The sequence below is a fragment of the Desmodus rotundus genome, chromosome 6 (genome assembly GCF_022682495.2).
Source record: "Desmodus rotundus isolate HL8 chromosome 6, HLdesRot8A.1, whole genome shotgun sequence".
Lineage (NCBI taxonomy): Eukaryota > Metazoa > Chordata > Mammalia > Chiroptera > Phyllostomidae > Desmodus > Desmodus rotundus.
In genome coordinates, this window is record NC_071392.1 from 101,734,221 (window position 1) to 101,758,046 (window position 23,826).

Genomic DNA, 23,826 nt, shown 5'->3' on the forward strand with positions numbered 1-23,826 from the left:
ACAAAGGGCTTGAATGAAAACCAGTTGCAGAGACAGAGAATCCTATTGTGAAGGCGCCAGAGACTCCCGGGCAAGCAGGCAAGCGGAAGAGGCAGCATTTGGGGTGCCTGGGCTGGCTACACAGAGGCCAGGGGACTGTCCAGGGACACTGACAGGGAAGGGACAGCTGGGGGGATGTCTCCTACTCATCCCGCAGGGCGCAAGCCTGAGAGGCCAGGACCTTCCCTCAGGTATCTCCTGCTCAGACACAGCCTGTCCAGCCCAGCCGTGGGTAGGCCATTTTGCCTCTCAGAGCCTCGGTTTCCTCATCTGCAAAATGGGTATAACTACAGCACTTTTCTCCTAGGCAGAAGTAGGTGTGCAGGCCTCTGAAGTGTCCCTGCCCACCACCACCACCCCCATCCTACTTCTCACCATGTGGAGAAAGAGGTAGCGGGTGGGGGATGGGGTGGCAATGCTACAAACTGCTTAAAGGCCAAGGGAAACACACTGCTTGCCTGCTGGAAACGCTCCTGCCCGCTGGGTGTTACTATTACTCCAATCATTGTTACTATCACAGCGACACGCCCATCAGGCCTGTGAACCCCCATACCTGCGGTTCTTCCTGTAATGAAAGCCGCCTGTGAAGGCCTCAGCAAGGGGCCCTGATTGCGTGTTTGACTATGTTTGGGGAAAGAAAAACACCCCCATGAGCTGTGCTGCTGGGGGAGTCGCTGCGGCCTGTGGGGGGTAACCTGACGCCCCTCCCCCAGCAGGGCCCCCAGGTCTTTGTCTGAGTCCTGCCCAGATCACTCTCCTCCTTTTCCACCCTCAGACCGGGGCTGGCATGAACTCAATGCTCTGCATTGTCCTGGGGCTGGGCCCCCCAGGGCCCCCAAAGCTGGCTTCACCCTCCCTCCAGCTGGGGATCCGGCCCCCAGGAGGCAACTCCAGGGAAACCAGAAACCCAGCAGGTCAGCCTCCTGTACATACGCTTCCTGCAGATTATCTCATCAAACCCTTGCGACTTCACTGCGTGCAGGGGCTCCCACTGTGCCCATTTTCCAGACCGAGGAACCGAGGCCTGGGGAGTCAAACCACCGCCCAAGATGATACCGGTGGAAGTGCCAGAGCCTGGGTCAGGCTGAATCAGCACCGCTGACAAGGAGTGGGTCCTCAGCTGGAACCGGGCATCAGGGGCCTTTTGGGAAAGTTACTGTCCCATCCGCAGGAGGTCCTCCTGGGAACTCCACATTGGAAAGATGGGAGGAAATCCAAACCACAGGGCAGAGGGCATCAAGGCCAAGGGCTCAGATTTCTCTCACAACTGTTCAAGGTTCAAGTCCTTGAACTGCTCTGGCTCCTCTTTTGCCCAAAGCCTTGCTCCTCTCTGGGTCTTGCTTTCCTGAACTATAAAGCCAGGTAGGGCGAAGATTCAGGCCATCAGCTGTGTGAAACGTCTAGCAGGTAGTAAGTGCTGAATAAACAGGTGCTTTAAAACCAGAGCCAGAAAATGGCAAAGCTTACCAGCAGGCACACAGCCCACAAGGGCACGCACCACTGCCCCGCCATGCTACCGTGTCCCTGGGGCCAGAACTGAAAACAGAAGAACACCAGGGGGCCACCGTAGATGCTCCCCTGCTGCTCCAGATGGGTGTAAATGGGTGTCGCGCCCTCTTCTGCTCCCTCCAAATCTCTACCTCCCCTGCCCTACTCTGTGCCTAGGAAGCTGCCCTGTGTGGAGGCCACCAGCCCGCTCTCAGCTTCCTAAGAGCTTCCTGGAATGGAGTGCAGTGGGGGCAGGGGGGGGGGGGTCAAGGGAGCAGGAAGAGGGCAGGACAGCTCCCTCCCTGCTGTTCCCCCCAGGCTGGTGCAGCCCCTTCCACAGGGCTCAGCTTCTGCCAGGCCCCGCTCCACGCACCCCATCCCTGCAAACATCAGCTCCCCGCTGATAACAGCCCACTCTGCACCCTTCCTCATTGGTTCCCTTAGCCCTGCCCACGCCTTTAAAAGAGTCCCTTTATTAAGCTCTCCACAAGGCCCCTGCAGTACCCCATGCGAGAGAGGTGTGTTTCCTGCCAGACCCTGACTGCTAGGACAAAATTTGAAGACCTGGCAGAGGCGGGTGATGGGGCCCTGGAGCTCACAAGGCTACCTCCCTTGATGTTCTGGGAGGTTGACATATTTCCTAAAGGAAGAAGGAGACAGCGGCAGGAGGCTCAACCCATGGGGAATCCAGGGAGAGGGTCCTGAGGTCAGCACAAATGACAGGGTCCAGCACCCAGCCTTCAGCCACACTTGCCCACTTCTTCCTCTTCTTGGGCCCCTTCCCACCTTTCCCCTTGGCTCACACCTCCCTGCAGGAAATGAAAACCACATGGGGGATCCCTGCAGAGGAGCCCAGAGGGACCTCACGATGGGGCAGGGTAGGGGGCATTCTGGGGAACGCTCACTCCCAGGCAGTCCCTCTTCTCTTCCAGCCTCAGTTTTTCCCTCTGAGCAGGCCCCTGTCCAGCCCTCCGTGCCCGTGGATAGTTTGGGGGCGTTTGTTTGGTTTGGGGTTTTTTTTTCCCATCTACATCCACAATGATTCAATCTGTAACTTGTCACACATGCCTGAGTTAAATCATTTTGTGTGCACTGTTTTGATTTGGCGTCTGGCCTTTATTTCCCGCCCCCCCCCCCCCCCCCCCCCGCTTTTCCTTTTCTGTGAAAGTCTTCTCAGCTCCATGTTGACAGCGGAGAATGGGCTCTTACCCATTTTTCTGTAACCATGAAAATCCTGTACAGACTACGCCTGGACAAGGGGTTCCTTTATCTGCCATTTCTCTTACAAATCAGGATCACACTGCACACCATTTTCAGCATCTTGCTCCTTCACTTAAGCGTAAACACACGAAACAAGAACTTGTTCTCGAAAGTGCAGAGCAGCATTCACAATCGCCAAGAGCTCAAAACCACCTCGGTTTCCATCAACAGACGAATGGATACACATAACGCGGTCTGTTCACACAATAGGACGTTATTTGTTTATCAGAAGGAGTGACGCGCTGACACAGGCTACAACCCGGATGAACTTCCAAAATATTATGCTCGTCGAAAGAAACGCAACACAAAAGGTCATGTGTTATATGATGCCACTGATATGAAATGTCCAGAAGAGAGAAACCCATGGAGACAGAAAGCAGATAAGTGGTTGCCAGGGGCAAAGGGGAGGCAGGGATGAGGGGTGACTTATTTAATGGGTACAGGGTCTCTTCTGGGGGTGATGAAAATGTTTTGGAACTACACAGAGGTGATGGCTGCACAACATCGTGACTGCAATAAATGTCATTGAAGCATACGCTTTAAAATGGTTAATGAATTATGATTAATTATAATGGCTACTTTGGCCCTGACCAGTGTGACTCAGTTAAGTTGGGCATCATCCCGCAAAGCGAAAGGGCGCCCGCACCGTTCCTGGTCAGGGCACACGCCTGGGTTGTAGACCGGTCCCCAGTGTGCGGGGGCGTGCGAGAGGCAGCTGATCGATGTTTCTGTCACAGCGATGTTTCTCTCCCTCTCTTTCTCCTTCCCTTCCCCTCTCTCGAAAAATAAATCTTTTTTTTTAAATGGCTACTTTTATGTTTGGGAGTTTCATCTCAATTTTTAAAACTATAAAAATATAAATGAATATTCCTCCTTTTTGAAACGAAGGTAGAATACCAATATACTGTATTTTACCTTGAATGTTTTTCAATTAAAAATAAATTCCAGGAAACAATAAAAACCTGTGTAGTTGAGAATGTTTAAAAATAAAACAAACAAACAAAAATTAACCACACAAGGCTCCCAGGATGGCTGCACACCATTCTTTTTAACAGCTGCATAATAGTCCGTGGTGCGGCAGGCGGGAGCGGAGTCGCCCATTTACTCAAATGAGGAGTGACGAATTTTCACGTTCGTCCTTTGTTTTCTTTTCCTTTGGTTTCTAGACATATGCAGGCACTTTACACACAGGGTTTTGTTTCACTCTCACTTTCATCCTAGTTCTCTCCCATCTTTCAGATGGGAAAACTGAGGTCCAGAGAAGAGAAAGCCAGGGAGTGTCTGAACAGAACTCCAAGCCAGGCCTGTCTGACACTGGAGCTACGCAGCCCTGGGCCCACTCCTTGCTAGGGATGCAGTAGGAAACCATACTGACCAAGGCACCTGCACAGGGGGAGCTGGCATTCTGGGGGGTGTTGACAGGCTGGAAACAAGGTGAATTGGTGACGTACATGGCCTATTCCTGGGTGTCAAGGTTACTGGCACAAATAATAGAGGGAAGGGGAGGAGGGGTGGTGGGGAGAGGTTAAAGCTTTAACTAGGGCAGTCAGGAAAGGCCTTGCGGGGAAGGTGACATTTGGGCAATGACCTGAAGGAGGTGAGGGACGGAGCTCTGCGGCTTCCCTCCATTTGGGGGAACAGCGTTCAGAACAGAGGAAGAGCAAGCCGAAATCCTGGGGGCAGGGAGCTGCAAACTGCTGGGTGTTGCTGGGGCATGACAGGAAAGGAGCAAGGTCAGGCCACGGAGGGACTGCAACCCTACCAAGGTGGCCTGGCTTTGTTCTGAGAGGAGTAGGGGCCGTGGAAAGGTTTGAAGCAAGGCAGACAGGGGGTTAGAGTTGGTTTGGAGAAGCCTCCACTGGCTTCTCCAGATTGGGCAGAGGGACCAGGAGAGTATGTCAGCTCAGGCAGGGAGGGGTTGTCATGGAGATGGAGGGATGCTGTCTTATGCTGAATGGCTGGTCTGGGGGATGGGAAGAGGCCTTGCCCACCTCCCCCTCCATTAAGGCACCCCTGAATTTAGTCCCCCTTGGAGGAAGTCAGCTCCCAACCTCCCCAGAGAAAGTGCCAAGAAGGGAAGAAGAACTTTCTGACTCATGGGCCTGGGCCTCCCAACTTCCCTCTGAGCTTAGGGGGAGACCTAAGCTCAGATGACGGGGTAGAGAGCCCTGTGGGGAGGCTAAGAGCAAAAAATAAAATGTAATTACACTGTGGTAAGTGATAGTGTTTAACAGGTGACCTGACTTGTGGGGGTACCATCAGGGAGGGCTTCCTGGAGGAGGTGCTTGAGCCAGAATCAGACGTTTAACTAGGCCAAGGATAGAAGGAAAAGCATCCTAAACAGAGTGAACAACACATGCCATGACCCTGAGACTGGAGGCAGCCTCGTGAGTTCAAGTTTCTAAAAGGAGGCCTGGCTGGGTCAAAGGAGCCCTTGCATGCCGAGCCCAGGGCAGACATGGCCTGAGCCAGAGAACACGCCCAGCCTGGCCCCACACGTGGTCAGCTCCTGGCAAGGATTGCTGCTGCTGCTGAGGAGGGTGCATTGGTGAAGTTTCTCCACCCAGAAACCTCTCCGAGCTTCCTCACGAGCCAATAAAATAATAAGCCTATTTGGAACAGAAATAAAGGAAGTCCCAGAAATTGTTGTTCTCTTTGGAGAGAGGAGGAAAGCAGGGCCTGGAGAGCAGAAAGGTTATCACACCATGAGAAGGTTACGGAGCACTTCCGTGCCCCGCGCCAGCCTCCCTGGCTCCCTCCTTGCTTCTCGCAGGACTGACTTTGTCACACTTGGAGGGAGCCCCTTGGTGGGGCAGATGGTGGTGGGGCGGGGAGGGGGGGGAGGCAGAAAAGTATCCTACAGAGGGAGCTGGCCCACTGCCCACGGAGGCGAAGGGAGGGGATGGCAGAGAGGAGGGACACAGAGAGAGACAGAAGAGAGAGAAGACAGGACAGAGATAAACAGAAGGACAGAGAAAGGTGAGAGAAGAGAGGAGAGGAAAGGGAAGAAGAAAAAAGGCAGATAGAAGAGAGAGACGGATACAGAGAGAGATAAAAACACACAGAAAGAGAGACGAAGATAGGGGGAGAGAGAATGAGAGGGAAGAGAGACAGAGACAGAAGGGCGCAGAGAGAGAGAGAGAGAGAGAGAGCAAGCGAACAAGCCTGGCCTGGGTGGCAGGGAGGCTCCAGAGCCTGCTGAATCTCAGTGCCTCCAAGTCTTGAACTATTTATTTGCAGAATTTTAAGAACCTTGCAGGGACTTCAGGTTTGATTTTAAATCACTTAGGCTCATTCATTTGCCAAGCACACATTGAGCACCTACTGTATACTGCATGCCAATACTGCTCCGGCACGAGGACACAGCCCCCAGACCCAGCCCCTCCTAGGGCTGACCTCCTGAGGGGACGTGGGTGTTTTCAAGTGAGCAGACCCGAGGATGTGCTTCTCCTGATAAAGGACTCAGAGGGTGGAGACAGATGGAGCCACGAGTGGGTGTCTCAGGAGACCCTACTCCCAAAGGCTGGGCAGGGAAGGCTGCCGGGAGCCAGGCTGACTGCATGAGAGGAAGGGGAGAAATGGCTGAGTATATGGGGAGGGTACGGCAGGAGCAGAGCAGGGGAGGCAGGCCCTCAGAGCGGTGATGGGGTCCCATCATGCCAGGCCCTGTAGGACCTCGCAGCACCTCTGAGCAAGCCAGGACACTGGGAGGGCGCTGAGCAGGGGAACGACATGGTCTGACTGAGTTCTAAGGGCTCCTCTGGTTGCCTGTGGAGAAGTACTGAGGGGCCCGGGGTGGAAGCAGGGAGCTCCAGGGGGAGGTGACCACAATGGAGACCAGGGGGTGGACCAGGCCGTGTCTGGGGAGGTGGGGAGACACCAAGGAGCCTGGAAGCTCTGTTCTGGAGACAGGGAGAGGACTGCAGGTAGGACCAGGGGCCCTGTTCTAAGACTCTCATTCTCAAGCACTCCAGGAGCCACCACCCCCCTTTCTGACAGTGAGCTGCCCCCTGGCCTCTCCGTATCACAAACCCCAGAGAGCTCACACATTCTCAATGGTCCCTGAAACAAGACTTCCCAGATTTGGGTGCTTCCTTCTGCTGAAGAGTTTGCAGAAGAAAAAGAGGAGGGGAGGGGAGGGAAGCGGAAGGGAAGGGCAGCCTCCCCTTACCACAGATACAAATACACCCCCACACACACCCACCTTCCAGACACCATCAGAACGGTGGGATAGAAGAAAGGCACGCACTCCACTGGAGGTGTTAGCTAACGCTGTGGGGGTAACCATTTTACAGTATACAAGTGTATCAAATCAACATGCAGTACACCTTAAATTTACATGTCACATGTCAGTCATGTCTCAAAGAAGCTGGGACTAAAGAAGAAAGGCACTCCACAGCGGGATAAGGGCACAAGGGTCTGTTGCCTCTTTAGGAAATGTTAGAAATAAGTGATTCATTCCTACCAGAAATAAGAAAAAGAAATAATAATAGCAATCACTGCTCCTGCAGTTAAACAACATGCCAAGGGCTTCCCAGATATTATTCCTATTTTTATAGATTGTCATTTGCATATTTGGATCAAATATTAAGAGGCTCATTGTAAAAAAAAATAATAATAATAATAATAGTGAGAGGAAGAGAGGTGGGAGAGGAAGGAGAGAGGGAGGAGAGGAATTCCAACATTACGGAAATGTATAACTCACTCTCCTCCAGTCACACTGGCCCTTGTGCTGCCCCTCACACACTACAGGCCTCTGTCTGCCTCAGGGCCTTTGTACTTGCTGTTCCCCCTGTGTGGGACGTTCTGACTGCAGGGAGCCAGCCATGAGGCCTGCTCCCTTTTTGCTCACAGAGAGGCCTTCCCGACCAAGCAGCAGCCCCCGCATCATGCCTGCAGTTCTTCTTCACAGACCTGAGTGCCACCTGACCCTGTATAGTTCGTCTGCCACGCTCAGAATGCCAGCTCCCTGATGGCGGGGGCTTTTGTCTGGTTTGCTCAGTGCTGCATCCTCTGGGTTCTGAACAACTCCCAGCACACAGTACGTGTTTGATAAACACTTGTGAACAAATAAGTGAATGAAATGTCTCTCTTCCCAGCGAGACCAAGAAGAAGACTTCTCCAGGGCCAGCAACTGGGTCTTACATGTGTCTGGCACACAGTAGGCATTTGTGGAACACACAGATGGACAGTGGGGTCATCAGCACATGCAAGGTGCCAAAGCCAAGAAGACAAAGAAGGAACACAAGAATGAGAAGGAAATATTTACCCAGGTTCCCCAGGTGCCTGGTCAGAGCAGGTCCTGCCCTAGGTGCAGCCCAGGTATTAGTGCATTTCCTCCTCAAAACACGCCCATTTTCTAGATGAGGAAACTGAGGCTATGAGAGCAGAAACGCTTTTTCCCAGGTCCCACAGGCAGGAAGGGGCGGAGCTGGCACTGAAAGTTAGGCCTGGCTGCTGCCAAAGCCCAGGCTCAAAGCTGAGTATGTCTGGTCCATTCTTGCTGCCGGCTGCAGCCAAACACCTACTGTGTGCCAGGCGGAGGCGGGGCCAGCTGGTGGGAGGTGAGCCAGGGCTGTCGGGCTTTCCACATTTATACTTGAGACTGGGTATCCGCATTTTTTACATGAAATCTCTTACTTCAATGCTGGCTACCAAATCAAACTTTTAAAAATCACTGTGCAGGGTAAAGAAAGTATGTCTGAGCGCCTGTAGTTTGAGACCCTTAGTCTAGGCTTGGGATTTCAAGAAACACATACACCATTGATTGGGGGCAGGCAGGGAAGACTTCCTGGAGGAGGTAGAATGAGGCTGGGCTGGCGCTTGAGGAAGGTGAGGCCAGCCTGAGTTGGAGAGGCCTTGGGAGAGAAAAAGCAGGAGGGTCCTTGGTCTGGCCTCAGGCTACGCTGCAGGTCAGGGTGGGCTCCTGTCCAAGACGCCCCGCTGAGGAAGCCCAGCAGGTCAGGCCAGACTGAGACCAGTAGCACACGGGGTCAGGGCACCAAGGCTGCCTGTCCCCTCCCTCCACCCCAGCTTCCTTTCCATCCCTCTTCAGCCTCCTGGGATCTGCGCCCCCGGGGACATGTTTCCCAGAAGACTCTGTATCCCTGCAAATTCCCATGGGGACAGCTGAGGAGAGGAATGACAGTAAGGATGGCCCAGCATGGTGGCTGGACCAACTGGTGCCAGCTATGCCTGAGCTCTGCCAGCTACTGGTCATTAGAGACAGCGGAGCCTTGAGCAGAGAATGTCTGAGACCCAAAGCAAGACTGCACCGGCTTTGAAGCAAACCACGCCCTGTGAGTTAAGTGCCTTTGAACTATGCCACGTCGGCCAGTGAATGGTAAGGCAGTTTTCCATTGGCTTGTTTTGATTTTAGCTATGTGTAAATTCTATTTAGTGCAAGACGTAGATGCCTTTTACTGTTTGACATGATTGAGCCTGGGTTTGAAACCTTCGTCACTCACTAGCTGGGAGACTTTGGGCAAGATATGTGACTTCTCTGTGCCTCCATTTTCCCATCTGTTCAATGGGATTGAGGGGAGTAACCAGGGTTTGGGCCCGTCACGCAGCTTAAAGGAGATAATATAGTTAAACACTTAGAAAGTCCTTCACACAAAATAAACAGTAAGTGGTAGTGATAATAATGGCTATCAACATAGAGACATAACTATTTCAAATCACATCATAAAATGTAATGGATTCTGGAGACATCAGCATGAGCTCATGTTTGGCTAAGTATAGATATAGATGGTTACATATAGATATATTTATAGATACGGGCTTATACGTGGGTTGTTATATATACCTGCACATACACGCACAAATATTTCTTTGTTCTGTCAGCTGAGAAGGCCTGAAAGAAATGCCACCCCACTCGCAGTGAGCATGCCTGACACCCAGATCTTGGTTTCTAACACCATTCTCCCATTGAAGGAACCAGGGCTCCATGGAGAAGTAAATGATTCTCAGACTGGGGCAGGAAATAGACAAGATGAGCCTGAAGCATCTCGTAGTCCCAGAAGTAAGGAATGCCAGGAAAAGAAGGAGGAGGGGAAGAAGAGGAGGTGGAGGAGGAGGGAGAGGAGCAGGGGGAGGGGAGAGGGGAAGGAAGGAAGAAACGAAGGGAGGGGAGGAGAAGGGAGAGAAGGGGAAGGGAGGAAAAAGCCCTACATTGATGCGGGCACATCAAGGGACAAGGGAGCCAACTGAAAGAGCGTGTTCTCCCCATGCTCAAGGTTGGAACAATTCAAGCAACAAAATTAACTAGAATTGAATTACAACCCAAAGCATAAATAAGATAAACACCCACAAGTCCCTACTGATACATGTAAAAGACTGAGTAAATAAAAAGGGGAGAACAGACAAATTCCCCATGCAGAAGAATCCCAAACCATTTACGTAGGGGCACGACTCTCCGCTCCTTAGGGTGGGGCTACACGGAGTGACCTCCTTCCACACAGGACAGAACGGAAAGGGGAAAAGAGCGGAGCTTGACAGCAGAGACACATGACAAGCAGCTCCCTGAGCCAGGTGCTCAAGGTCAACGTCAGATGAGATTGGGTGCATTCAGGGTGGCATGGCCATAGACAAGGCCAATATCGACAGTGTTAAGTCATGTTGATAGTACATACCATTGATATAGACCAAAAATGACATTTTACTTCTAAGAGCTTCCTCCCCCAAACCGAAAGCCCCAGGGTAACCATGAGAACATCAGACATATTCCTGATAGAGGAGCAGCCTCTGAAACGCGTTCCCAGTCCTCAGAACTGTCAAAGTCACCGAAAACAGGGAAAGCCTGCGGAAATGCCCCAGCCAAGAGGAGCCTGCGGGGACAGGACAACCAAACGTGATGGGGAGTCCTGAGTGGGGTCCTGGAACAGGAGGAGGACACCAGGTAAAACCACAGCACACTGGACACACCTCGGACTTTGGTGCAGAACGACGCACCAACAGCGGTGCGCGAGCGGTCAGGGGAGGACCGCACTGACGGTGAGGGGCGATCACAGGGCGACTGGGTGCAAGGTGCTATCTTTTCCACCTGTCTGTGAGTCCAGAACTGTTCTAAAAAGCCACTCCATTTTTAAAAACTAGGCTCTTTTTCCAAAATGCTTCCCCCCTCCCCACTCCTATAGTGCCTGGAATGACTTTTTTCCGAACTTGGCTGATGTGTCTTTGACATTAGAATCTTTGTTGTCCTGCCATCCATTCTGTGAGTTCCAGACCTCAGGTTTCCAGGTCACAGCACGGTCATCACTGGGTCGATGGGAGGGGGCCCTTGTAAAACCGTTCCTGTGGGAAAACTGTGACTTAAGCCAAAGGACCTCTTCGTCTGACAGGGGAGCGCTTCTCCAGTGAATTCACCCTACAGACACCTCGACACCCAGAAAAGGCCATCGTGGGGTTGAACCCTCAGGAGCCATCACTAACTCCGGGTTCAGGGTCTTTCTTCCTTCCCTCTTCTCCAATCCTATGACTTTGAGAGGCACCCCAGGGCCCATCTCCAGGCAGGGTTCCATCTAGACCTGCAGAGGTGGTCTGTGAGCTCCACCAGGACTGGAAGCCCCCACAACAGATAATTGGCTGGTTGAACATGGCAGTCGTGACTCCAAGGGGCACCCCTGTGGTAGAGCGGGCAGGGGGCCCCAAACCCCTGGACCCCTGCCCCAGCTGTCCTCCCTTGCCCCGAGGGCAGCTGACTTTGTCTGGGAGGAAAGAAAAAAGGGGAAGCATGTGACAGGGCACCCATTTCTCAGAAAGTCTGGGTTGGAAGTTAGGGGGCTTGGGTTCAAGTCCTGAGTCTGCCTGTGACTCATACTGTCACCTTTGGCCACTCACTTCCCCTTGTCTGGACCTCAGGTTCCTCATCTGGGAGTCAGGGGGTTGCACCAGCTGATCTCCCAGCCCTTCCCCAATCCACACGGTGCTGTCGAAATCAGGGCTGGCAGTGTTGGGCCCCCTCCCCAGCCCACCTCACTCTCCCAGTGAGCCCTGAAGTCCAGAGACTAGGGCCACATTCCCAATCCACAAACTCCCCTTGGCCTCTGACATGTTGCCTTTGCATCTAACAGGTCACAGTGAACTGTCACCTCTGCATTTCTTTATGTAAAAAGGTCTGCGGGGGAGGGGTGTGCTGGCACTTTTCTTTAAGGTATCTGGGTCCCAAGTGCCCAGTGCGGGGCGGGAAGTGAATCAGCATGAGTTTGCACTTTGTTGTAGTCACTCACAAACTTTGCTCCTTGTTTATCATCATCGCCACTGGAATGAAATTTGAATTCCTCACCGCTGTACCGAGGCCCTGCAGAACTACGTGCATCCCCCCACCCCACGCTCCCGCCACCCTCTCCCTCTGGCTCACTCTGTTCCCACCGCAGAGGCTGCCGGGATGCTCCTTGAACCCACCTAGGTTGTTTCTACCTCAGGGCCTTTGCCTCCGCTCTTCCCTTCACCTTCCACACCCCTCTTTGAGGCCACAGCTGCTTCTCAGGAAGGCCCTCTGCGAACGCCCTGTTTAAAGAAGTCCCTGGTCACTCTCCATCACACTCCCTGCTCATTTCCATCTGAGCCTTTACTGCGGGCTCAAGTGAGGCTGTTTCCTTACTGGTTCGCGGTCTGTCTGTCCGAAGGCAGGGACTGTGTCTGTTTTGCTCCATGATGAGAACCCAACTTTCTGTCCCGGGCTGGGCACACAGCAGGTTCTCAGCACAGCCTGGTGAAATGAACGGGTGAATGAAACTAGTATCACGGAAGCTCTCAGCAGCAGCCTGGCCTGCAGCTAGCACATCCTGCCTTTCATGAGCAGCTTGCTGTGCTATTGTTTCAGACCTGCGGCAGGCAGGCTTACGGGTCTCCGGTCTCCGTTTCGCAGATGAGAAGACCGAGATTCCCGGGCCTCGGAGCCTCCAAGGACAGAGCTGGCCTTGAACCCAGGGGGACTCTAGTGTTCAGGCCCCTTCCAGCCCATCGGGTGTCTCTGCAAGAGGGACATGGGGAGGGGAGCTGAGCCCTGCCTCCCCACCCTGACCCACCCCTTGTCTAAGCCAGAACCTCCTCAGCACCTCCCTGTCCCAACCGCCTGGTGGAGCCGCTGGGGCCCAGATGGGAGCTGGGTGTGCGGGCAGCCTGGGCTGGTGCCAGTTGGTGCCAGGAACCGGCTTGGGGAGTAAAGAGTCTGGACCAGTACAAGGGTAGGTGATGGAGGCCACCTGTCCCAGGTGGGCTCCTAATGTTCGCTGAGGCATGTAGGGTGAGAACGGGTATCAGGTGGTTCTTGGAGCCCAAAGGCTTACGTCCCCACTTGCCTTCCCCAGGGGTATAGCTACCCGTGGGGCCCTGGCCCAGCCCCTTGCTCAGTGTCACACTCTCAGCCAGGCACAGGTCAAATCATTCCACAATTCCCCAGGCAGCCCAGGCCCAGAGCTGGGCAACTTGAGACACAGAACTCACCTGGGCTCCTGGCACCTGCCCTTGAGAGGCCCCCAGGTGGGCAGGGAGGTGGGCAGGTAAACAACTGCCAAGGGAGCCTCGTAAGTCCTTAGAGCAGATCCCTCCCTGGACAGTCTAGCTGTGTGTCCTTGGGCAAGTCTCTCAACTTCCCTGGACCTCCACCTCTGGCAGTAGGGAGTACTTACTGCGGCTGATTCTAAGAAAGGCTCCTGTACTCAAGGTCTGCTCCGGGAATAGGGAGGCAAGAGAAGACAGTGCGGGGGGCAAGAGGGAAGGACAAGTGCCTCTGTGGGTCTGAGAAGCCCCCCAGTCCACTCCCCCCCCACCGCCCCTTCTGCTTCCCACCAGTAGAGGAGCTGGCTGCCTGTTCAGTGAGCAAGAGTTCAGCACAGAGAAGCAAAAGGAAGGGCGCTCCAGGCAGAAGGCACCATGGGGAGCAAACGGCAGGCCTTCTGCCCAGTGAACCTCCTTCTTTCTCCCCCTTAGGTCTCAGCTCAAATAGCACGTCCTTTGAGGGAGCCTCACCCCCTGCCCTCCAGCAAAGCAGCTTATTTTCCTCCTTGCACTTAACGACAAGCTTACTCTTCTGTTTATTATTTGTCTCCCCTGCCAAGTTCCCCCAGGGACAATGTCTGTCCTGTCCACTGCTCTGTCCCAGACTCTATCTAGAGAAGTACATATTGCACACCATTTGAACAACTTACTCCCCCTACCCGTGCCTCAGTTTCCTCATCTGTGAAATAAGCATCATAATAGCACCCACCTCATAGGGTTGTTGTAGGAATTAAATGAGTAAATATTTGTAGAGCCCTTAGACCAGATCCTGGCCCACGGCACGTGCTCTGCACAGTGCGCCGATAAAAAAATGTGGCAAACACACTAAGAGAATTAGGAGTGCATAGATTAGAACATCATAATTTTGTACATTACCAGGTTGGATAGTCTAGTAGACTGCAGTTCATGTATATATCTCATTTTCTGTTTTACTTTTTCCAGCATTTTTTACTGTGACTCATTTCAAAGCCATAGAAACTCAAAACTCAGTACACCGAACCCCTCAACTCACCAGTCCTTGACTTTGTGCTTTGTGTGTTTTCCCTCAGGCTGGGCAGAACGAGAAAAATGAATGTATTTTTATGTTCTTACTTTTTCTTACTGCAAAAATAAAATAAGAGTTTTTCAAACTCTTCTGCTGCTGTGGTTGTTTTAAAAATCTCTGGCTCCATGAATGTATGAATTCTCTGGAACCAATTGTAACTGAGTCGCTGATCTCATAAGTCTGTAATTATTCTATAACTCTACTAGCTCACCAGTCCTCAACCTGGAAATAGTCAGGTGAACTGCTGGTTCTTGGAGTGGGCACCAGACTGAGGGTCTCTCTCCAGCGCTAATTTGGGATTCCTGATCCCTTGCCCCCGTGGTTCAGTAAATCTGCAAGGCTGATTCCCACTTCGAAGAAGCCAATGCCCGGGACTGACCAAGGGGAAAACCCAGCCTGTCCCAGCTCCCAATGCAACGCCTGTCCCCAAGGATGCCAAGTGACACAGGGCTGAGACCCTGGCTTTGCTGCACCCAGTGGCCCTGCAGGGCCTCCTCAGGCCATCTGGGTGAGGGGCAGATGGGCGGCCCCCACCCCCGCCTTGCTCATGAAGCAATCCTCTGAGTCACCCCCACCTCATGACTTGCCTGTCCCGCCACCACCAAGGCCTGTAATTATGGCCCCGCCTCCTCGGGGGCTGGGTCTTATCAGCCCATCAGAGAGGCCAAGGAGGGGGATGCCCTGGAGGTCCCCCACAGACGCGGCAGGCCAGTCCTGGGGCTTGGTGGCACGTGATCCAGGCGTGCCTTTGCCATAGGTGGCAGCTACCCCAAGCCCAGAGGTTTGCTTTCGGCTCCCAGAATTCCCACTATCCCTTCCCTATATTCTGCCTTGAATTCCACTCTTCAAGCCATTTTCCTGCTAAAGTGTAAACTGATCATTCACAAGACGTTTCAGAGTGAAATTTTCCAAAGCCCGGCTGGGGCACCAGGTCAGTTAGGCATTCCAGGAGTCAAGGAAGACCTGGTGGAGAGTTTTCTGTGCGCGTGCCTGCCGGGCCGGCTGGAGGTGGGTAGAAAGGAAGGATGGCAGTGGAGGGACAGTCCCTGGGGACTGGTGCTGGAAGGGAGGAGAGAGATGACGGGCAGGTGGTAAACCTACCCTTTACCTCCGTGCCTTCTCCCTTGTTGGCTGCCCCTGACCCTGGAAGAAGAAACGCTGGCTCCCATTCTACAGATGAGGAGACTGAGTTCCAAAGAGGCTTCACACCAACCCCCATCCTCCCAGGTGTGCCCCAGGGGCTGTGCTGATGTTTGGGGAGTGGGTGGCAGCCTTTTCTAAGGAGTGGGGATCCCCCCACCCCCAGCAGAGTGCGGAGATGCAACAAAGACAGTCCAGTTGAAATCAGACATCCTGAGTTCAACCCTGACTTAATCCCTCTGTGCCTCAGTTTCCCCAACTGTCAACTGGAGATAACCATGCCAACCTCACCTGGCTCTGGTGAGAATTAAATCCAGCACATAGTGAGGTGCCTGCTAAAGACATATAGTCAGCTTTTTCCTTCCTCCTCTTGATTTTGACAGATCCCTCCTTCCCTGGGTTGATGGGAGGCAGGGAGGCCAAGATGTGTCTCAACTCAGGGAGGTTGACTTTGCCCCCCTCAATACCTCCCCCACCCACACAGGCCCCTGGGAAGCTCCAGCTGATCCCTGAGCTGCTCCCCACTCCAGGGCAGAGTCCCTAGGATTAGCACCCCAAACCCCACACCTCCGAAGGTACATGTGGACAAATTTCAAGGCCTGCATAGGGCTGGCTGCTGCTCAATTATTAATAATTTCCTCCCTCCGTCCCTCCCCCAGACCTGTTCAACCAGTCTCCCCACAGGATGCAGAGCAGGCCTGACATTTGAACTGACTATTTTTCTCTCACTCCTGAGAGAATCAGGGAGAGAACATGGGCCCTGTGCCTTGATGCTGGGGGAGGGGGAACAGTGCAGACTATCTACAGGTCCTCCCAGATCGTGCGTCCAGCATTGCAGCTCCCCAGGCAATGGGTTCATTGCCCATTTCCTGAGACCAGGTGAGAGAGAGAGAGCTTCAGCTTCCACTGAGGGATGCACTGGGAAACCCTCCTGAACAGGAGCGGGAGTGTGGGGAGGTTAAGAGTCAAACTCAGGGCCTGCATTCATGCCCTGGCTCTGCCCTTTACTTGCTGTGTAGCCTTAGACAAGTCACTTCACCTCTCTGAACCTCTATTTTCTCATTTGTAAAATGGGGCAATGATGTTCCCGAACAGCAGGGCCAGTGGGATTTAGAAGCCCCAGGCCCAGTGCCCACGAGGACACATGAAGGACAGGTCTCTGGGCCTAGGGTCCTCTCACACTCTTTCCAAAGGGTCTGGGCCCAAGTGCCAACCAGAGCTGCATCTGAGGCAGAGCCCTGAGGCCCGGAGGCATCTCCAACCACATCCAAAACCCACCAGCAGGGATAGGCCAGGGTATGTGCCCCCTAGTTACTCCCTTGCTCCCTAATTACTGTTCATGGCTCTTCCCTGACAGTTAGGGAGCAGCCGCAGCACCCAGCACACCTGGCCAGACCTAGAATTATTGGGGAGTTTACATGCAGCAATTACTTGTAAAAATAACTGAGCACAGTACCTGGCACATAGTAGGTGCTCAGTAAATCAAAGCTGGTAGTTGTCTGCATCTACCAAGTAGTTACAGTCTTCATGCTGTTCCCTCTGCCAGGTAGGCCCATCTCCATACCTTCCATATGAACACCTATGCATCCCTTAAGGGCCCACTTAAATAGTTCCTCCTCTGCGGAGCCATGCATGGCCCCTTTCACTCACACACACACACACACACACACACACAGAAATCCTCTCCTCTGGGTTTCCTGGCACTGCACATGGGCACCTCCTGCCAGAGCCTGGCCACACGACAAGCCGATGAGCTGGTGCCTGTGGGGTTCACCATTAGATCACCAGCACCTGGCACAGAGAGATGTGGGTGGAAGGTGCTCTTTCTCTCTGATGCACGCCCTCTCTTTCTTCTGTTTCCTGGACAATTCCAACCAAAAGCAGACCCCCCCAAAGTCCCCACAGACATGGGAAATGCATGTAACTCCCGTCAAACTTCAAAAATGTCCTCTGGCCACCACCGAGTGAAGGATAGTACAGATCAAAAAAAAAAAAAATCAAATTCAGAAAATTTCAAAGCCCTTTCAGCAAATGTGTTATAGATTCCTTTTCAAAAATAAAAGGAATACCGCGTGACGAGGTAAGAAGAATAAAGCGGCCCTGTGTGTGCTGACCTGGAACAGTCTCCAAGATAAGTTATCAAGAAAAACAAAAATGAAACGAGGGGCAGAACAGGGTAGGAAGTGTATTGGCTCCCATTGGTGTGGGAAGGAGGCAGGGAGGAAAGAACAACTTATACATGTATTTGTTTGTGGGCACATATATTAGCTCTGGGAGGAAATCAGTTCATGGTGGCTGTTTCTGGGGAAGGAAAGTCAGAGACTGGGGTCGGGGAGAGTGGAGACTTACTTTGTATTCCATTCCTTTTGCATTTTTGGATTTTGTACCATTTGCTCACAATAGCTATTCAAAATATGCACATGAGTAAAGCTTAGGGCTTTGGAAGTCATGTCCTTCAGCACCAGACCCCACCTGATGCAGGAACAGTCCTCGGCACCCCCTGATAGGCTATCCTGCCTTGAATGCTCCCGATGACAGGGAGCTCAGTAACTCACCAACCAGCTAATCCATCCTGGAGTAGTTTGGAAGTATGGGTGTGGGCTCAAGAGGAGGCATGAAAGTGCTTCTTGGACAGCAAACAGGTACTTCTCTCTTGCCCCCAAAGTCGGCAGAAATTGGAGTTCCTGCCTATGCTCAGGCCCAGGTGAAAGGTAGGTAGGGTGGCAGGGCGTGCTCTGCCGTGACTCAGGTCCCACGGGTGCCAGAGGCACAGTCAGCTTCCCAGGACATAAGGCTGTGACTCAGGGCCACACAGCAGGGCCAACCCAGGTGGCAGCTGGCGGGCCACCAGCACACCTATGCCCTTCCCAGGCTCGAACCCCAGCAGGGCCTTGGTCCCAGGCACATATCACCTGGCTTTCCGCTGCCCCTTAGTGGAGGACAGGATGGGGAGATTAAGGCTCTGGAGCCAGGCAGCCTCAGTGCAAATCCTGCCTCTGCCATTCACTGGCTTGAACCTCAGTTTCTTCACCTGTAGAGCAGGCAGCCGCATGGCCCTGTCTTCTCCTAAGGCTGCCCGACCAGCGCAAGTGGAGTCCGAGCTCAGTACCTGCCAGCCAGGACTAGTGTGGGTGCCCAGCCCAACATGGGGTCACTGGTACTGGAGCCTCACAGGGACGTTTGGGTGTCCCAACTCACCATGCAGGCCTCCAGGGGCACCTGGCTTCAGAAAGACCTATGTGGAAATCTCTGAATAGGAGTCCTAGGTCCCCTGGCAGACTGTCACCTCCACAAGAGGACAGGCTTTTCTGTGTTTTATTAGCTGTGGCCTATGCCTGGATTAGTGCCCGGCACGCTGTCAGGATAGGCTGCACAGGAGTGCCACCCGGGCCATCACACGGACCCAGTGCGGGGCTCAGCAGTTCCCATGCCTGATTTAATGCTAGCATCTCATTGAAATCCTTAATTTGGAACAAGGGGACAGCATTTGATTTTGCACTGGACCCCCAAAATTCTATAACCGGTGCTGTTGAGAGTTAACACCCAGGATTATTTTTGAATGAATGAAAGAATGAATGAATGCCACCCTGTGGCATCACCTGTCTCATTTTATTGTGGGTTTCAAGTCTCCTTTAATAGGTGGGGAAACTAAGGCTCACGGAAGTGAAGAGATTCATCCAAAATCACTCCAAATTTAAACCCAGGCCTGCCGGCCCCGAGCCCTGGCACCCATGGCCCCCTCAGGTGGCATAGGGACGGCTTCTGTGCGGCAGGGAAGGCTAAGGACCACAACACCAAGGATCTTAGGGCAGTGGGGCCAAATGTCAAGCTCTGCCCCCACACTGGAGCTGTTCTGCTGCCCTTTTCCCAGACAGGGAAACTGAGGCCCAGCTCATGGTAGGAGCCGGCCCAGCTTGGTGAGGGTGCCTGCCCAGGAGGCAGCCTGGCTGGGTGCCCAGGCAGGGGGCGGGGGCCTCCGTGAATTGCTCCTCAGTCCCCCGCCGACCACAAGCGGGTTGGGTGAAAGGCGGCTGCTCCCCGCCCGCTTCCCCCGCCAACGTGGGCCCAAACAATGGGCCTTTGTGCCCATCGTGGGCGGGTTGTCAAGGTGCGCGGCCCTGGCCCTGAGCCCTGGCCTCGGCCTCCACACGGGCAAGGGGGCCGGGCCAGGGGGTCTACAGGGGCCAGGAACTCCACAGACAAGGGACCAAGGCCTTCCTGAGACCATCCGAGCCAAGGAGACTGAGACACAGAGAAGGTCCACCAGGCGCCCAGGGCCACACGTGCATCAGAGGCAGGTAGCAACCTGGGACAGCAGCCTCCCTCCCACTGTGGCCTCAGGGTTCCCAACCTGCAGCGAGGGGCTCGGACACCCCTGCTGCTGAAACCTGCCCTCAGGGGGTCAGCAGGGCCAGGATCCCCCCAGTTCTCTCCTCTCATTGCCCCCACGTCCCCTTTGCAAAGGGGCTCAGCCAGAAGCTCCAACCCCCTCCCCGTCTCTGGGAGGCCCCCTGGATTACATTAGCCATAACATGGCTAGGAAAATGTCACCCCCTCACAGGGCCCCACCGGACCCGCTCTAAAGCTCTCCTTCAAGATCACGTGCCCAGCAGGAAACAGCCTGCTCAGGTAGGCGCTGCCATGGACCCCATTTCATACGCAAAAACTGGGGCTCTGAGAGGGGACTGGGCTTGTCCAAGTTCACCCCCCCAGGACACAGCGGAGGTGTGTGGGTTTTGGTGGCCCCCAGGAGGAAAAGCAGGCCCTGCTCTCCCAGCGCCCACCTGCTGGTGGGAAAGACAGAGGAGCCAACACCACCAGCAGTGATAACAGGCGCTGCCCGTTACAGTGTTGACCAAGTGCTTCACATACAGACTCTCATTTCATTGTCGCAGAATCACTGGGCGGCAGGTATTATCATTATGATCCCCATTTCTACGGATGAGGAAACTGAGGCTCAGACGAGGCAACTTGCCTTAAAGTCAACCAGCTAATAAATAAATTTAAACCCTGGCGAGTCCACTGAATGTCTTGCTTACCCAATGCTCACAACCACCTTGCAAGGCAGGGTGAGTGGTCCAAATGACAGATGAGGAAACTGAGAACCTAGGCAGCAGTCACATGCTCAAGGTCACATGGCCAGAAAGTGCGAAGAGGGATTCGACCCTGAGCTTCTGGCCCCGAGAGTGTCCCAGTCTTGTCTCCTTCCTCCCCAGCACAGCCAAGTTCCCTGAACGTCCCTCAAATCTATCTGCACCAGCAGCCCCTGGTCTTCATCCCCCACCCAGACGGATGCGGCAGGCCGCCTGCCTCGCCCTCACTGGCCTCGCCCGACACATAACCGACAATCGTGAAAATCCAGACAGGAATAAGCCCAACATCTATGCACAGGAGCTCAGAGGAGGGTGCCGTGGCCTGTTCACACCACAGACCCGACATCGAGAATAAATGGGTACACCCAAGCTGCCACGCCGTCTCCAAAACAGAGCTTCGAGGGGCGAAAGTGAGTTGTAGGAGCAAAGGTACAAGAGACGCCATCTGTACAATCACACCCACAACCAAAGCAGTGACCCAAATCCCCGTCCCTCCAGGATGCTTGCGCGCGCGTGTGTGTGTGTCAAAGTATAAACAGGTGGTAGAACTCCTCAGGGAAACTGGCCATAGCTACAAAAACTAAATGTGCGCATATCCCATCAGCTAGCAATTTCACTCTCTACACTAAAAGTCCACCAAAAAATATGTAGGAGAATGTTATAGCAGCGCTATTGAACATCCTGGAAACTGGACATAACGTACCTCTCCACAGACGGCAGGGCGATGGAGCACAGCGCGGTCGGGTTAAACAGGGGAGGGCGACGCAGCTGTGAAAAGGAATGGGCCACCGACACGGTGCACGGAGAGCTCTCGTGGGCATCATGGTGGGCGGCGGCACCAGACACAGAAGAGCACATGTGATATGATTCCATGTACATGAAGTTCAAGAACAGTACGACCCAAGGCTAGCGATGGTCTCTGACTCGCTCTCGGTGTTGGTCCCATGGGCTTTCAAATTGTGTAATTAAGGTTTGTGCATCACTTCTCTGTACGCTTTATACTCCATCAAACACACAACAGAAGGACAAAGATGTGCGTGGAAACGCAAACACCAAATCCAGGCTGCAGCAACTTTTCAGCGAGATACAAGTGGGGAGGGGCATACAGGGGTGTCACTTATACTGGGGTGTTTTCTTCTTAAGCTGAGTGATGGCTGCATGGAAGGTTATTTTATTATCCTTTGAACATCTTCGAATCTCTACAATACTTTATTGAAATCCATACCAGAACCAAAACCCATCCCCGCAGCCTGTCCTGCTCCAGAACGCGCACAAGCTAAGGCCCACCCTCCTTTTGCGTGCCATGCAACCTCTCCTCCTGGGCCTCAACCTGTCTTTCCAGCCTCCTCGCCTCTCCGTACCAGCCAAGCTGGTCTCCTCACACTTCCCCTAACACGCCCTGAGCATTCCCATCTCCACGCCTTTCCTCCCACCTGGAATGCCCTCCCCATTCCTCTCTGCTTGCTCTGTGCCAGGCATTATGCCGACTGCTGTAGGCTATTAACTCCTGAAATCGGGGACTGAGCCATGGGGAGATTGGGCCATGACTTTCAGCCCCAAATAATCTCTATTGTCACCCCTCAAAGCCACCTGAAACAGTCCAAGCACAGAGTGGTCTTGCTGTGTTCACAGTTTCAAGACAAACCCTCCCAAACCCCAACCGCTCCCTGAGCCCCTCCAGTGTAGAGATTCTGGCTCACCACGGATTTAATCTTCATTCGTCACCAAGGGCTAGGGCTTTACTGTTCTCATTTTACAGCGGGGAAGCTGAATTCAGACGGCAAGTAGCTTGTTCAAAACACTCGGCAAAGACCGTCTCGCTCTCTGAAAGCTTCTAATCGTGAAAGACCCCCAAGTGTGTTCCTCTCTCAGGGTCCTGGGACTTGCTCTTCCCTCTTCCAGAAAGCCCTTCTCCCGGAACTGCCTTTTCATCATTCTGGCCCCTGAATTCAGGCCACAGCAGCCTTCCCAGAGCCCTAACTCCAATGTAAAGTAGCCCCACCCCTCTCTTTCTGTCATATAACCCTATTTTACTCATTAGATAACTTAGCACTATCTAAAATTGTCCTGTGTGTTTATTCATTTACCTCTGTACAATCTGCCACGTGCACACCCCCCAGGATACTAGCACCACCAGGCGGGGCTTTGGTCCATCTTGCTCACTGGTGCATCCCAGGGTCTGCGGCCGCAGGTGCTCAGGAAACCAGCTGGAAGAGCACTGATTACCAGCTGACTGTGCCTGCCCAGCATTGCGCAGGCAGGATATGGCAGAGAAAGGATTCGGTGATCATCCGGGGCCAGAATCTTTGTTCTCCATCATCTCTCTTTACCTACCCCGGCCCAAGGTCCAAAGAGACAGAAAGAGAGGCAAAAATGGGACCCCACCACAAGCCACCAAGCAGGCTGAAAGGCCCCCACATTTGGCTAAAAACATAAGTGTTCTGCTGTTATTATTTTGGAGTTTGTGTAATGATATGATTTGCCCTTTGTGTTATTGTCAATTTTTAGTTTGCATTTTTCCCAGCTTTCTAGCATTTCCACAGCTGCCCCACAGCACAGAGACAAAAACAGAGAGAGACATGGAGAGACAGCAAGAAAGAGACCAACGCAGACAGACAGAACAGACAGAAGCAGATGGGGGCAGAGAGAGGCGCAGTGAGTGGGGATGACTGAGACAGAAAACGAGACCAAAAGGCGGTCAGAGAAATCTGACTTCGCCGTCTTCTTACACAATATGTGCCTCGATAACAACAACAATGTTAATCGAGCACTTACTATGTCCAAACACATGCTCAACACTTTTCAATGAGTGATCGTGTTTGATTCTCACAACCACCCTATGAGGTTAGTGCTGCTCTCATCCCTCTTATAAAGATGAGGCAGCTGGGGCACAGAGAGTCACCTAGGTCACCCCTAGTCACACAGCCAGCACCTAGCGAAGCCAGATTTGGCCTCAGGTCTGCCCCAGAGCCCCGGCTGAACAGTTTCCTCCAGGAACAGGTCTTGGGGTTTGTTGCAGGGCAGTTCCCCTCCGAACTGGCGGAGCCAGCCAAATGTAGGTCCTGGTTCCATAGGGCTGGGGCAGAGCGGAGACTCAACATCTCTAACAGCCCCCCAGGCAAGCCGATGCTCTGGGTCTCAGACCGCTCTCCAGTAGGGCGGGGTCGGAGAAGTCTGTTACTCTGAGTAGCCTCTCAGTAACCACTCCAACCACCGTCCATGCCCGCAGGCCCTGAGGCCATGCTGGCCCCTTTGGTT

The 23,826-nt window shown here is 53.4% G+C and overlaps 1 long non-coding RNA gene across 1 annotated transcript in view; it reads right to left on the reverse strand.

Annotated features, from left to right (window-relative positions):
- The window catches only part of LOC123479672 (uncharacterized), a 39,128-nt gene extending 20,967 nt beyond the window's left edge, over positions 1 to 18,161 (reverse strand). Inside the window, exon 1 of the long non-coding RNA XR_006655363.2 lies at positions 18,031 to 18,161. This is a non-coding gene — a long non-coding RNA (uncharacterized lncRNA). The remainder of the gene's footprint in view (positions 1 to 18,030) is intronic.
- Positions 18,162 to 23,826: the final 5,665 nt, after the last annotated feature.